The 14,220-nt window shown below is 34.8% G+C and overlaps 1 protein-coding gene across 1 annotated transcript in view; it reads left to right on the forward strand.

The window, feature by feature from the left end:
- Positions 1-14,220, forward strand: part of LOC127154999 (solute carrier family 41 member 1) — a 90,350-nt gene that overhangs the window by 24,770 nt on the left and 51,360 nt on the right. The gene's annotated exons all lie outside the window — the stretch shown is intronic.

The following is a 14,220-nucleotide window of genomic DNA, read 5'->3' on the forward strand; positions in this document are numbered from 1 at the left end:
AGCTCTTTAACACCTCAGGCAGGTCTCTGTAAAGCGCCGGCCGCGCCCATCATCAGCGGCTTAGAGGAAATGCGGGTCTGGAGGTCTGGGACAGGGCAGACAGTGCGAAATTTCCATCAGGGACTTCTAGGATTGACGTCAGCACTATGTACATTGCATCAAGCTTATTTTTAAAAATACTTTAAGTTGTCGTAAATGTTTGAGTGTTTGAATCAGAAAACAAGGCTGCTCCCTTTTAGCCATTTAAAAGACTTGTTAACCTCTGATGATTTTATCTGAAGATTTTATCAGAAAGAAAAAAATACCTTTCTTAATTCTAGAAGTATTTACTTTTCATTACTTTTGAATCATCTTTAATGTTTAGAATTTTTACTGGTTCTTCCCAATCCAAATTTACTTGAGTAAGCTCACTGGCAGTATCCAAATTTCAATCCAGACCACATATTTTCATTGGATTCAGTTAAATGTTCAGGCAATTCCAGAATACTAAGAATTCTTGGATGTGAATTGTTTGAAAAGATTGAGCTTTAATTCAATTGCAGCAAACAATGAGCTTTTCTCTCGAGACAAAGAGCTAAAATATAGAGCCATAGTTTTTCCATTTGACTTGCAATGAAATTGTTGCCTGTTGGTACGAAATAATTGGTTGGAATATTACATTTAATATTACATAAAAATAACTACCAGACATGTTAAACTACATATAAATGTTGTTGCAAATCATTTATAGTGCCTTGGTAGGAGATCCACCCATTTTTATTGTTTTATTTATTTTTAATATTTATTTCTGCAGTCATACTTTGTTCTAAATTGTTAGCTATATTTATTTTTGTATTATTTGATAAATTATTTAGATTTTTATTCAAATAAATTAAATGCATCTATAAATAATAATAAAAATAAATAGATTTTATTATTTTAAATACTTTAGCAGAAAGAAAAAAATACCTTTCTTAATTCTAGAAGTATTTACTTTTCATTACTTTTGAATCTTCTTTAATGTTTAGAACTTTTACCAGTTCTTCCCAATCCAAATTTACTTAAATAAGCTCACTGGCAGTATCCAAATTTCAATCCAAACCACATATTTTCATTGGATTCAGTTAAATGTTCAGGCAATTCCAGAATACTAAGAATTCTTGGACGTGATTTTGTTTGAAAAGATTGAGCTTTAATTCAATTGCAGCAAACAATGAGCTTTTCTCTTGAGACAAAGAGCTAAAATATAGAGCCATTGTTTTTCTATTTGAATTGTAAATGTTGCCTGTTAGCACGAAATAATTGGTTGGAACTTGTAATATTACATAAAAATAACTACCAGACATGTTACACTACATATAAATGTTGTTGGAAATCATTTGTAGTGCCTTGGTAGGAGATCCACCCATTTTTATTGTTTTTTAATTTTTATTTCTGCAGTCATACTTTGTTCTAAATTGTTAGTTATATTTTTAGCACATTTATTTTTGTATTATTGTATAAGTTATTTAAATTTTTATACAAATAAATAAAATGCATCTATAAATAAAAAGTTTACAAATAAAACCAGAAAGATAGAATTACTTTTCTTATTTCCATAAGTTTTCACTTTGAATGTGGACTGTTAACATAATCTTTTTGAGTGTGTAGAATTTTTACCAATTCTTCCCAATTCAGAATTACTTGTTTGCACTCATTGGCAGTATCCAAATTTCAGGCCAAACCACAAATTTTCATTGGATTCAGTTAAATGTTCGGGCAATTCCAGAATACTAAGAATTCTTGGACGTGATTTTGTTTGAAAAGATTGAGCTTTAATTCAATTGTGCCAAACTTTGAGCTTTTCTCTCGAGACAAAGAGCTAAAACGTAGAGTCATATATCTTCTGGTAAACTGAATGACTTCATGTTGGCCTTCCTCTACAGTGGCTTCCTTCTAGCCACTCACACATAAAGGCCAAACCTGTGAGAGATTGTCCAGACATCAACTGTTTCTTCCATTTCATCCAAAGAGTTCTGGCTGCTTGGTCACTTCTTTGACAATTGCCCTTCTTGTTCATTTGTGCTTATTCAGTATGGATTGTGGCATGTTTTTTCCAGTTTGTTAGAATGGAACAATCCACAGTCCCTAGGAAGACGTCAGGTTTCACCAATCATTTTATAACCTTTTCAAAATTTCTTTTTCACTCCAAACAACTTCATCTAAAGATACCACAGCAGTTCTTTGGTCTTGAAGACAGTGGAACTAATCTGATCTGATGCCTTAGTTGTGGCACAAAGCAGATGTAGAGTAAGGAAGGAGGCACTTGAATGCAAATGCTATTTTTGTGTCATAGTAGTCTATTGAAATGGCAAAACAATGATCATTTTCAAATGATCTAGTTTCCCAGTCACTCCTGTTATCTACCACTGGTCATTCAAAACTGTCAGTTTAATATTTTAGAATACTGGAGTGTTTATTTCATGTTAACACTGTGGAGAACTGGAAAACAGCAAATTTAAGTCTGTTTGAAAACACTTGATTTATTGCAACTCAGTGTGGCTCAAATAATCACTCTAAAACTAAGCCTCCACTTCCTACAGTGCACGGCATCCTAGTTTCTCTGAACATTTGTGTAGCTTAAATTGAAGCTGAGGGATTTTTTAGTGCCGCACCATTCCCCACTGGGTCCCTGCGGCCTAAACTGTCCCAGCAGTAATTGCTCTTGGCTGACAGCAGTGTGTTTAGGTAAAACAGCTCATAAGCGCCACCGGTGGGTATGGGGCCAATTAAGCAGGAATGAGGCTTACTGTATGGATCATGGTAATCATCATTACTGTTCTACTGGTTAAAGACTAACTAGAAAACGCATCATGTGCATTTCTGCGAAAGTTTGTGTGTACATTTGAGAGTGTTTGAACCTCCTCACAGTCCATTGACGTCAGAGTTTAGTTTGCTTGATTGGTTTAAAAGCTGTTTTTTTTAAATCAGGTGTGCACCCAGGAATTTCACCCAAGGTCAGTTGAAATTAGGGGTCTGGGGTAAAGTTGGGAAATCAAGAACCAGTTCTCATTCTGAATCGGTTCCATTTTGAACAACAACACTGCAACCAAATGATTTTGAAGATGTTCAGCTTGTTAATCCTTGTAATGATGTCTGGACTATTATGCCATTAGTTATTTTATTGAGTTTTTTTCTCAGTATTGCAGGATATAAACTCAGTTGCGAAAGAAAAACTCAGAATTTTAAGATTTGAACGTGCAATTCTGTGGGAACTGTGGGATATAAACTTGCAATTTCCAAAAAAAAACCCTCAGAATTTTGCAATTTTGAGGAAAAAGTTCGAATTGTGAAATATAAACTCACAGTTCTGACTTTTTCTGAACTGTGGGATATAAACTTGCAATTGCAAGAAAAAAAAAGAATTTTGAGATTTAAACTTGCAATTCTGAGGAAAAAAAGTCAGAATTGTGAGATGTAAACTTGCAATTCTTTTTTTTCAGAACTGTGGCATATAAACTTGCAAATTTTAGGAAAAACTCTGAATTTTAAGATTTAAACTTGCAATTTTGAGAAAAAACTTTAGAATTGTCAGATATAAACTCACAATTCTTTTTTCTTAGGACTGTGGCATATAAACTTGCAATTTCAAGAAAAAAAAAAAAACTCAAAATATTCAGGTATGTACTTGCAATTCTGAGGAAAAAGTCCGAATTGTAAAAAATAAACTTGAAATTATGACTTTTTTCTCAGAACTGTGGGATATAAACTTGCAATTTCAAGAAAGTAATTTAGATTTTTGAGAAAAAAGTCAGAATTGTAAAAAAATAAATTTAGAAAAACAGAGATTGGCAATTGGTATAAAAACCCAATTTGTGAAGGTGAACTTTCAAGTAAATGAATGACGCTTTTGCTAGTAAAATGAGCCAGAAACATGAGAAAAACTCAAACAAATGGTGCTTTCTATTTTTGCCGCCTGTTTCTTGTTAAAAATACAGTGAGAAAATAGACCTACAGAGTCAGAGTGAGCAGTGTGATTGAACTTGGTTTTAGACCAAGCAATCGAAGTGTGAAACCAGTCTGAGTGTTTGTTTTTCCATGTAAGCGTGATGATACCTGTGAATGTGACAGAGTACGATCACATGTGTTGAGTACCTGACCAATGTACAGTATGTAAGGACACACACAGCTGAGTCACAGTGGTGTGACAGTCAGCTGATAAGAGCGGCTGGATACCAGAGCGGCATTCTGGGCAGCAGGCATTCTTTTGACTCTCTCTCCCCCCCTCCACTCTTTCCACAAGATTTCTGACGCTATGCCAGGATCACAGGGACTCAGTTCGAACTGGCAAGCCCCAGGCAGGTGCTTTGAAGCCGGACTGACAGAGCTGGCGTCATTTCTATGATTGAGGCACAAGCTAATTCTGCTGATTTTGCAGTGCAGCAGTCACGTTAAAAGCCTCTCTATATTCATCGTCAGGCCTTTAATATTAGAGAGTGTGGCCGCTGTCCCATGTCGAAAAGGAAGGAGAGTTTGTTTAATACAAAAAGCATGTGATTATTATCAAAAGATGATAATCTACGGTTTTGATTAGACATGCAAAGTCTGGAGGCAGGTAATCCCTCATGCACTTTTGCAATAGGTATGGTCAAAGTACCATCATATTGCATGTCACTGCGTGAATATTAATAGTTTCCTGTCTTTCCTGTCAGTTTACGTTAAAGGAGTTCTCTCAGAAATGAAATTCTGTCATTTATTTATTTACACTCCAAACCTGAAAGAAGTTACAATGCCCAATTCATGTCAAATCTTTTCAGTGAATCAGTTGAACTGGTTCACAGATACAGTCTCAATGAACTGATATGATTCTGTTTTTTTGTTTGTTTGTTTTAGTGATAGCTGTTTATGAGTCCCTTGTTTGTCTTAAAGAGTTAAACTGCCTGCTGTTCTTTAGAAAAATCTTTCATGTCCCACAAATTCTTTGGTTTTTCAGCATTTTTGTGTATCTGAACCCTTTCTAACCATGACTATATGATTTTGAGATCCATCTTTTGACACTGAGGACAACTGAGGGACTCGTATGCAACTATTACAGAAAGTAGGGGTGCTCCGATCAGGATTTTTGAGGCGATCACCGGTCGCCGATCACAGGAAGCAGTATCTGCTGATCCAATCACTGATACCGATTTTTTTTTTTTAAAGCTTTCTTTTTATCATGTAGAATTATTTATGGTGATACTCCAATCATTCGGGGCCTGAATTTTTTCTATTTTCTAAACCCATATGTGACCCAGGTCCACAAAACCAGTTATAAGGGTAAATTTTTCAAAACCCAGCTTTATACATCATCTGAAAGCTGAATAAACAAGCTTTCCTTTGATGCATGGTTTGTTAGGATAGGACAATATTTGGTCGAGATACAACTATTTGAAAATCTGGAATCTGAGGGTGCAAAAAAATCTAAATATTGAGAAAATCACCTTTAAAGTTGTCCAAATTAAGCTATGCATATATGCATTTATGTTGTAATTATGACTGTTTCACGCTGTTTGTGAAATTACATCTCACATAAGGTTTTCAAATTACTTTAGAAGTTATTTAATTAAATATGAATTGCACCTCACCTTCAGCATTATGATTGTTTTACCCGCGCGGGACAGAGACCGAGACAGTGCCGCTGCATGTCGTGCCAAACCTCTCACGGCTTGCGCATCATCAGTTTTAGATCGGTTTATGAGATCGGCCTTTTTAGAGACCGCCGTTCAAAAGCGATTATTGGCCGATAGTGATCGGTAGCCAATCAATTGGAGCACCCCTAAGGTCCAACAAATTCTTTGGTTTTTCAGCTTTTTGGTATATTTGAACCCTTTCCAACAATATAGACTGTATGATTTTGAGATCTTTTGAAACTGAGGACAACTGAGGGACTCATATGCAACTATTACAGAAGGTTCAAACACTCACTGATGCTTCAGAAGGAAACACAATGCATTAAGAGCCGGGGAGTGAAAACTTTTTAAATTTGAAGATCAGGGTAAATTTAACTTATTTTGTCTTCTGGGAAACATGTAAGTATCTTCTGTAGCTTCTGAAGGGCAGTACTAAATGAAAAATATATGATATTTAGCCAAAATAAGAAAAAATGTACACATCTTCATTGTGTTCAAAAGTTTTCACCCCCGGCTCTTCATGCATCGTTTTTGCTTTTGAAGCATCAGTGAGCATTTGAACCTTCTGTAATAGTTGCATATGAGTCCCTCAGTTGTCCTCAGTTTCAAAAGATTGATCTCAAAATCATACAGTCATTGTTGGAAAGGGTTCATATTTAACCAAAATGCTGAAAAAACAAAGAATATGTGGGACCTGAATGATTTTTCTAAAGAAAAACGGCCGGTGTAACTGGAAAAACATGGGACTCACTAAAAACAAAAAAACAGCTGTGGATTATTCAGTTAACACCACAGTATTAAGAATCAAGCATATGTAAACTTTTGAACCGGGTCATTTTTATAAATCTAACTGTTGTTTTCTCTTGTGGACTATATGTAAACATATTTTATGTGAAATATCTTATTCAGGTCAGTACTAAATAAAAAAATAACACACATTTTGTATGATCCCTCTTAGTTTGGTAAAATAATTGACATTTTGCAGATTATGCAAGGTGTATCAAAGCATTTTATCAGATACAGCTGAGGTCAAAAGTTTAGATTAAAATTAGAGACATATTTCTTTAGCACCAAAGCAGTAAGGGTTTTTGAATGAATGAACTAAACTGTAATCTGAATGATCTAAATTTGAGTGATAAATTCATAGGGAGTAAAAAAAAAATCAATTGAATACATTCAAATTAATGGAACTGCTTTAAAATAAAGGTTATTTGGGTTATTTAACTGATTCACTAAACTTAATTTTCAAAAGCTTTTGCAAGCTCTTGCTTGTTGGAGAAAGCTACTTGTTAGTGGAAAAACATTATTGTTACATTGTTACATAAACGGTGGATGACTTTTTCGTTGTTTTTGTCCATAGAGCTAAATGAAAAATATCTGTCCCTGGGTTAATAAAGAGAAAAAGAGGACTCTTTTTGTACCCCAGGATTATCTTACCTTGTAAACATGGTCATTTATCTTGATAGGGTTTTAAATTCTGATTTGCGGTGCATGAGTTCTCTGTTTTTACTGTATCCATCTGGATCGGAGCCGCCAGGCGCAGTAACGTAGCTGTGGTTTGAAAGCTTGCAGCCCTAAAAAACATTAAGGCTGCATAACTTCATTACGTGTTTGCTTAGCGCAGCATGGCCCAAGGCAGAGGTGCTGTTTCCTGAGCCCCCACAATCACGCGAGACCCCCTGCCCACTTACATTCACTGTATGTGGTTGAATATACAGCACGGGCGAAATGGCAGGCGAGCTTTTCAATTTGACTTATTGGAGTTGGTGTAAATGAAATTAAATTGAACTCCTACCACACACTATTATAAGCTCACAGCATGGATCTGATACATGCTTTTCCAAAACTGAAGTGGGGATCAAAATGAGCCACACAAACACACGTTCTTGTGGTGCTATTGGCGAAAACAAACCCGCATCTGTGCCTGTGAGCAAAGATGGCAGTATTCAGGTCTCATATTTGCAGGGGAATCATGCAGCAGCAGAATAATGACTGGAATGGAAATCTAACGGATATGTATTATAGATATTATTGAGGCAGCCCAAGTTACTGAATAGCGTTGAAATGTAGGCAGGCGGACAACCGGTTAGGTGGTCGTATGTTAATGTAATCATGGTTTTGACATCAATACCTTTCCTGTTAGTATTCATAGAAATTCTTTCGTAACGTTTGCACATACACTATCATTCAAAAGTTTGTTGGCAAGTTTGTGAAATATGTTATTTTGAAATAGAATGGTATTCTCTCTGTGTTTAAAAACAATAACATGTGTGACCCTGGACCACAAAACCAGTCAAAAGTAGCACGGGTATGTTTGTAGCAATAACCAACAATACATTGTATGGGTCAAAATGATCGATTTTTCCTTTTACGCCAAAAATCATTAGGATATTAAAGGAGAAGTCCACTTCCAGAACAAAAATTTACATCTAAGATGTTGTGTCTTTCTTTCTTCAGTCGTAAAGAAATTATGTTTTTTGAGGCAAACATTTCAGGATTTTTCTCCATATAGTGGACTTCAGTGGTGCCCGTGAGTTTGAACTTCCAAAATGCAGTTTAAATGCAGCTTCAAAGGACTCTAAACAATCCCAGACAAGGAAGAAGGGTCTTACCTAGCAAAATGATTGTTTATTTTCTAAACAAATGTACATTTTATATACTTTTTAACCTCAAATGCTCATCTTGTCTAGCTCTGCGTGAACCCTGTGTAATCCGGTCCAATACAGTTAGGGTATGTCAAAAAACTCCCATCTCATTTTCTCCTCCAACTTTAAAATCGGCCTACATCGCTGCCGACCCAGTGTTTACAAAGTGAACGTGCAAAGAAGGTCAAATGCCCTTTACAAAAAAGGCGAAAGAGTGATGTAGAATGATTTTGAAGTTAAAAATGACATACCCTAACTGTCTTGAACGGGAGTGCACAAAGTCCGCATGTGCATCACAGAGCTAGATAAGACAATCATTTGTGGTTAAAAAAGGTAAAAATAGTATTTTTTTAAAAAAAATAAACAATCGTTTCGCAAGATAAGACCCTTCTTCCTCAGCTGGGATTGTTTAGAGCTCTTTGAAGCTGCTTTAAATGGAATTTTGGAAGTTTAAACTAGCAGGCACCATAGTCATTTCTTTACGACTGAAAAAAAAAAAGACATGAACATCTTGGATGACAAGGGGGGGTGAGTAAATTATCTGTAAATTCTTGTTCTGGAAGTGAACTTCTGCTTCAAGTAAAGATCATGTTCCATAAAGATATTTTGTAAATTTCCTACACTAAATATATCAAAACTTAATTTTAGATTAGTAATATGCATTGCTAAGAACTTCATTTGGACAACTTTCAAGGTGATTTTCTCAATATTTAGATTTTTTGCAACCTCAGATTCCAGGTTTTCAAATAGTTCACACAGGAAAAAAATGGTGCTTCAGCGGTTCTTTGGTGTGATTGTGGTGCTATATAGCACCACTGGACATCTTTTTTTTTTTCTTTCTGTATATTTTTATTACCACTGTTATTTATAATTTATTGTATACTCTTTTTTAATATTAGTGTTTATTATTACCTTAACTTTATGTATGTCTGCACTATGTTTGTATTTTCTGTACTGGAAGCTCCTAACACCAAGACCAATTCCTTGTGTGTGAACACACTTGGCAATAAAGCTCTTTCTGATTCTGATTCTGATTCACTGCCATACAAAGAACCTGTTAAGCCTCTGAATAAGGATCTCTATCTCTCTCTTAAACTCTTCAGTTGGGGAAAGGATTAAAAACAACATTAACATACAGTGTATTTCCTGAAGATCTTTTTGCCCCTAAGGCCCCCATAAGGAAATATTTCCCACATAAGACCTTTTGACCTTAGAAAACCATAAAAGTGATTCAAGACATTTTGCCATTGTAGTAAATATATTTACTACTATTGTAGTAATACAAGCCCCTATGATTGTTTCTATTGAGCACCGTTTTTGTTAAAGTAATAAAATGCTATGGTACATCTGATGGTTCTACATAGAACCATTTGACAAAGGTGCCATATAGCACCTTTTAAAATAGGTGCTATATAGCACTAAAAGTGGTTCCGCTATGATTACGAGCCAAAGAACCACTTTTAGTGCTATATAGCACCATTTGTTTTTAAAGTGTTGTGTCTCGGCCAAATATTGTCCTACCCTAACAAACCATACATCAATGGAAAGCTTATTTATGTAGATGATGTATAAATCTCATTTTCAAAAGAATTGACCCTTATGACTGGTTTTGTGGTCCAGGGTCACATACAGCAAAGGAGCAAGAAAACAATCCCATTTCATAAGCATTTGTAATGCACCAGCGGTTTGTCATTATTATTCTGCGTGTATTCATTATATAAGGAGAGAAATCTGAACATGTGCCATGATTATATTCCACAGTTCCAAATGAAATCTGGTCATGAAAGATTAATTCCAGCAGCTGAAGCGTTTGTGGTTTTTGCTAGACCATACATTGTAGCCTCTATTGTGTTCGTGCTTGTAATTGTGAATAGTTTTAACCTCTGTAGTGTGTACTGGGCTGAATGACAGAATTTAACGGGACAGACTCCATTCATCATCCTGCAAATGCAAGATAAATGTGTATTTTCATGCGTCATTAAGACAAAGGACGCATTATTCTGTCTGCATCAATGCCACAACATCATTTACAAAGCGTGTTTTTTTTCTTTTCAGAAAAGCAGAATAAGATGGTGTCCGATTATCTTTGATCAACCGGCGGACAGACACACATGCACTTGATTTCACTTCTGAGAGATGCATTTTATTACAGGGCAAATGCGCTGCTGTTCGTTGTTGCAAAACATTCCGAGCTGTTCACAATTAATTGATCAAAAAACATTAATACTGAATATCATATGTCAGGCTAGTCAACAACGAGCGATCCAAGCCAGATACCCACCATGTGTCTCTATCGGTCCATATAAGCATGTGTTTGCTTTTCTCTGCAGTCACGCAACAGCGCGCTTAAACTGATTTCCATCCGTCGCTTTTGAATCCTCATACTGTATTTTGTAATACTGATCCTAATGGCCATTGCAGGGCCGGAGAGACAGATTGTGAACAGAGAGAATCGTCTGCTGCGAAAAAAGCTAAAAGAACAAGAGCTGGCACAGCCGGGCTGATTTTCTGCCAGAGACTTCCATAAGAATGTCTGAGGGTGAAACAAAACACACACACACACACATACACACACACACATTTGGGTTTCAGGAGAAGTTTTTGTACCACAACATATCATTTACGATGGAATCTTGACAATGGGTCTCCTAACAGTTGTGGCTTTGGCAGTTTTGTAAACAGACTTACAGTGAAAACAAAAAAGAAAAACACAATAGAGCGAGCGGCTAATGACACCTGAGATGGTGAGAGTCTGACCGAGGAGAACAACAGAAGCGGCTGGAGAAACTTTGTGGTGTGGGGGAAGAATAATTTTAGATGGTGTGGGTTCAGACGTTTATTTTTAAGTGAAAGTCTTTCACTTATTTTCACATACCATTGCATTTTCATGAGCTCTGAAGTACTTTAGGAATACAGTAGTTTTAGCATGTCCAAAGACTTGCGAAAGAAGTACTACGGTGGAACCACAATACAGTAATGGTATCAGAAAAGAATATTTTAATACTTTGGAATGTACAGTGATGCTGGAACTCATTCAACTAACCTAAAAAATTCCTTGGTATTACAAAAATACGTGTTGTTACCATCTCTAAGTCCAAACAAACATGGTTATATTGTGATCTGTACCACATGATATTGCCATATTAAATATTCAAAAAGGCCTAAAAAACTAATATTACCATAGTACATGTCTAAAAATAAGGTGGTATATGACCTCAGAAACTTGATGTTACTACTGTACATGTTTGAAAACATGGTATTACTGTTTACAAGTCCAAACAAACATGGTTATACCGTGTTCTGCACCACATGATATTGCCATATTAAATATTCAAAAAAGCCATGGAGATACCATGTTCTAAAAACATGGTATTACTATAGTACATGTCTAAACATATGGTGGTACTATGACCTAAAAAACTTGGTATTACTATAGAACGTTTAAAATATGGTATTACCGTAAAAGTCCAAACAAACATGGTTATACCATGTTCTGCACCATATGATGTTACCAAATTAAATATTCAAAAAAGCCACGGAGATACCATGTTCTAAAAACATGGTATTATGATAGTACATATCCAAAAATTTGGTGGTGCTATGACCTAAAAAATCTTGGTATTATTATAATTAATGTTTGAAAATATGGTATTACCATGCACAAGTCCAAACAAACATGGTTATACCCACTGATCTATATAATGACTGGATTGCTAATTGCGTTCTAAACTGCCGTCAGGCTGTGAAGCCACCGAAAGTGTTCGATCCGCCATCTTATTACTCCCTAGCGGCAGAGAGCACCATTGACTCGCAGCTAAACCGCTGACTTAAAATCATCAGATTTTAAGCGTGTCAGTCACACAGGACTAGTTTTTAGGACATGTGTATGTAAATTAATTTTTACTTAACATGTTATCTGCAGTGTTAATCGTCTTTCGAGCAGGATAAGCGATGTTTTGAAATCATTCAGGTGGGTGTGTCAGCTGCGCACAAAATATATTTCTTTACGTAAGGAATTATGCAGGAAATATTAAACACGAATAAAAACACTGTAACAAAACAGCATAAACAGTGATTAACTGTACAAGGCAAATTATATGTATACCAAGCTTAAATCTCTATTCAGATTTCAGAATGAGCGTTTTGTCATTTGTAAACATGGTGAACATCCAATGTTTATCATGTTCATCTGATGTTCGCTACTGTAATTTATATGAATGTAATTTGTTTGATGTTTGCGTTGTGAGAATATACAGTGAGACGTCAGATATGAAAACGCTTACTTGTTAGGTGATGTTTTCTCATTAAAGTCGTATAATTTCCTATTCATTCAATAGAATGTGTGCGAATACTAGGGAATCGCAATATGGCGGCGCAGTGGCTTCACTTCTATGATGCAATTCATTAGCAATCCAGTTCTCTATTATAGATCAGTGGTTCTAAAAACATGGTATTATCATATCATGTCCAAAAATATGGTGGTACTATGACCTAAAATCTTGGTATTAATATAGTACATGTTTGAAAGCATGGTATTACTGTGTACAAGTCCAAACAAACATGGATATGGCGTGTTCTGCACCACATGATAGTACCATATTAAAAATTCAAAAAAGCCGTGGTGATACCATGTTCTAAAAACATGGTATTACCATAGTACATGTCCAAAAATATGGTGGTACTATGACCTAAAAAACTTGGTATTACTACAGTACATGTATTAAAATAAGGTATTACTGTAAAAGTCCAAACAAACATGGTTATAGCATGTTCTACATGTCCAAAAATATGGTGGTGCTATGACCTAAAAAAAACTTGGTGTTACTATTGTACATGTTTTAAAACATGTTATTACTGTGTACAAGTCCAAACGATCATGGTTATATATCTGGACCACATGACACTGTATAATAACTTTGATTAATAAATCATTAACAAACATTGTATAATGCTTAACAGATCATTAGTTAATATATATTCAAATAGCTAGAAATATGAGATAATGTGTTTAATTTTGACTTATAAACTTATTAAATATTACCTAATATTTAATAGATCATCATATCATAAAATAACATGCTTACAAATGTCAACAAACTTTCAATTCATAAGACTGAAAATCTATAAATGATTTTAACAGATGTTATACAATTATTAAAAGCTTGTATTAATGCACAAAACTCTTGAGGTGGGATATGGGTAAGGTTAGAGACAGTTTGGGTGGTGGTACAAATTGTAATCCGTTACAAATTCCAAATTATCTGACAAAAACTGTAGTTAGTAACGTAATCTATTACGTTACACATTTTAGTTAATGTAATCAGACTACCTTTTGATTACTTTTAGATTACTTTTGACCTAACTCCTTTATTAAATTGAACGGTATATTGAAAATATTAAAATAAAAAAGAAAATATATTCCATTTGTTGTTATTGACAAGCTGAAATGCATTAAACATTACATAACATTATCAATGTTTCTGTAACTGGGGGTTGTAAAGGAATTGCAGGTGGTTAATGAGTTTAATGAAAAGCAAATAATTGATTAAATCATAAAAAAGAAAAAATAAAATAAATCATAAAAAAAAAAAAACATCAGTCAAAATAAAACACTTATTAAAAAATTATTTTTTATTTGTTTGCCTGCATGTCAAGTGATGTGTTTGCCTGCATGTCAATGTGCAAATGAAAAAACTTATCAAAATATTTATTTTAAAATCTCGGGGTACTTCAACTAAATATATTAGGTGAAATAAACATTAACAATCACATTATCTCATATTTCTAGCTATTTGAATATATATTAACTAATGATCTGTTAAGCATTATATAATGTTTGTTAATGATTTAGTAATCTAAGTTATTACAAACTGTTACCGCCCATGGTACCATGTCCTAAAAACATGGCATTATCTACTGTAGTACTTGTCCAACGAATCAAGGTAAAG

This window comes from Labeo rohita, chromosome 23 (assembly GCF_022985175.1).
Source record: "Labeo rohita strain BAU-BD-2019 chromosome 23, IGBB_LRoh.1.0, whole genome shotgun sequence".
In the NCBI taxonomy this organism is placed as follows: domain Eukaryota; kingdom Metazoa; phylum Chordata; class Actinopteri; order Cypriniformes; family Cyprinidae; genus Labeo; species Labeo rohita.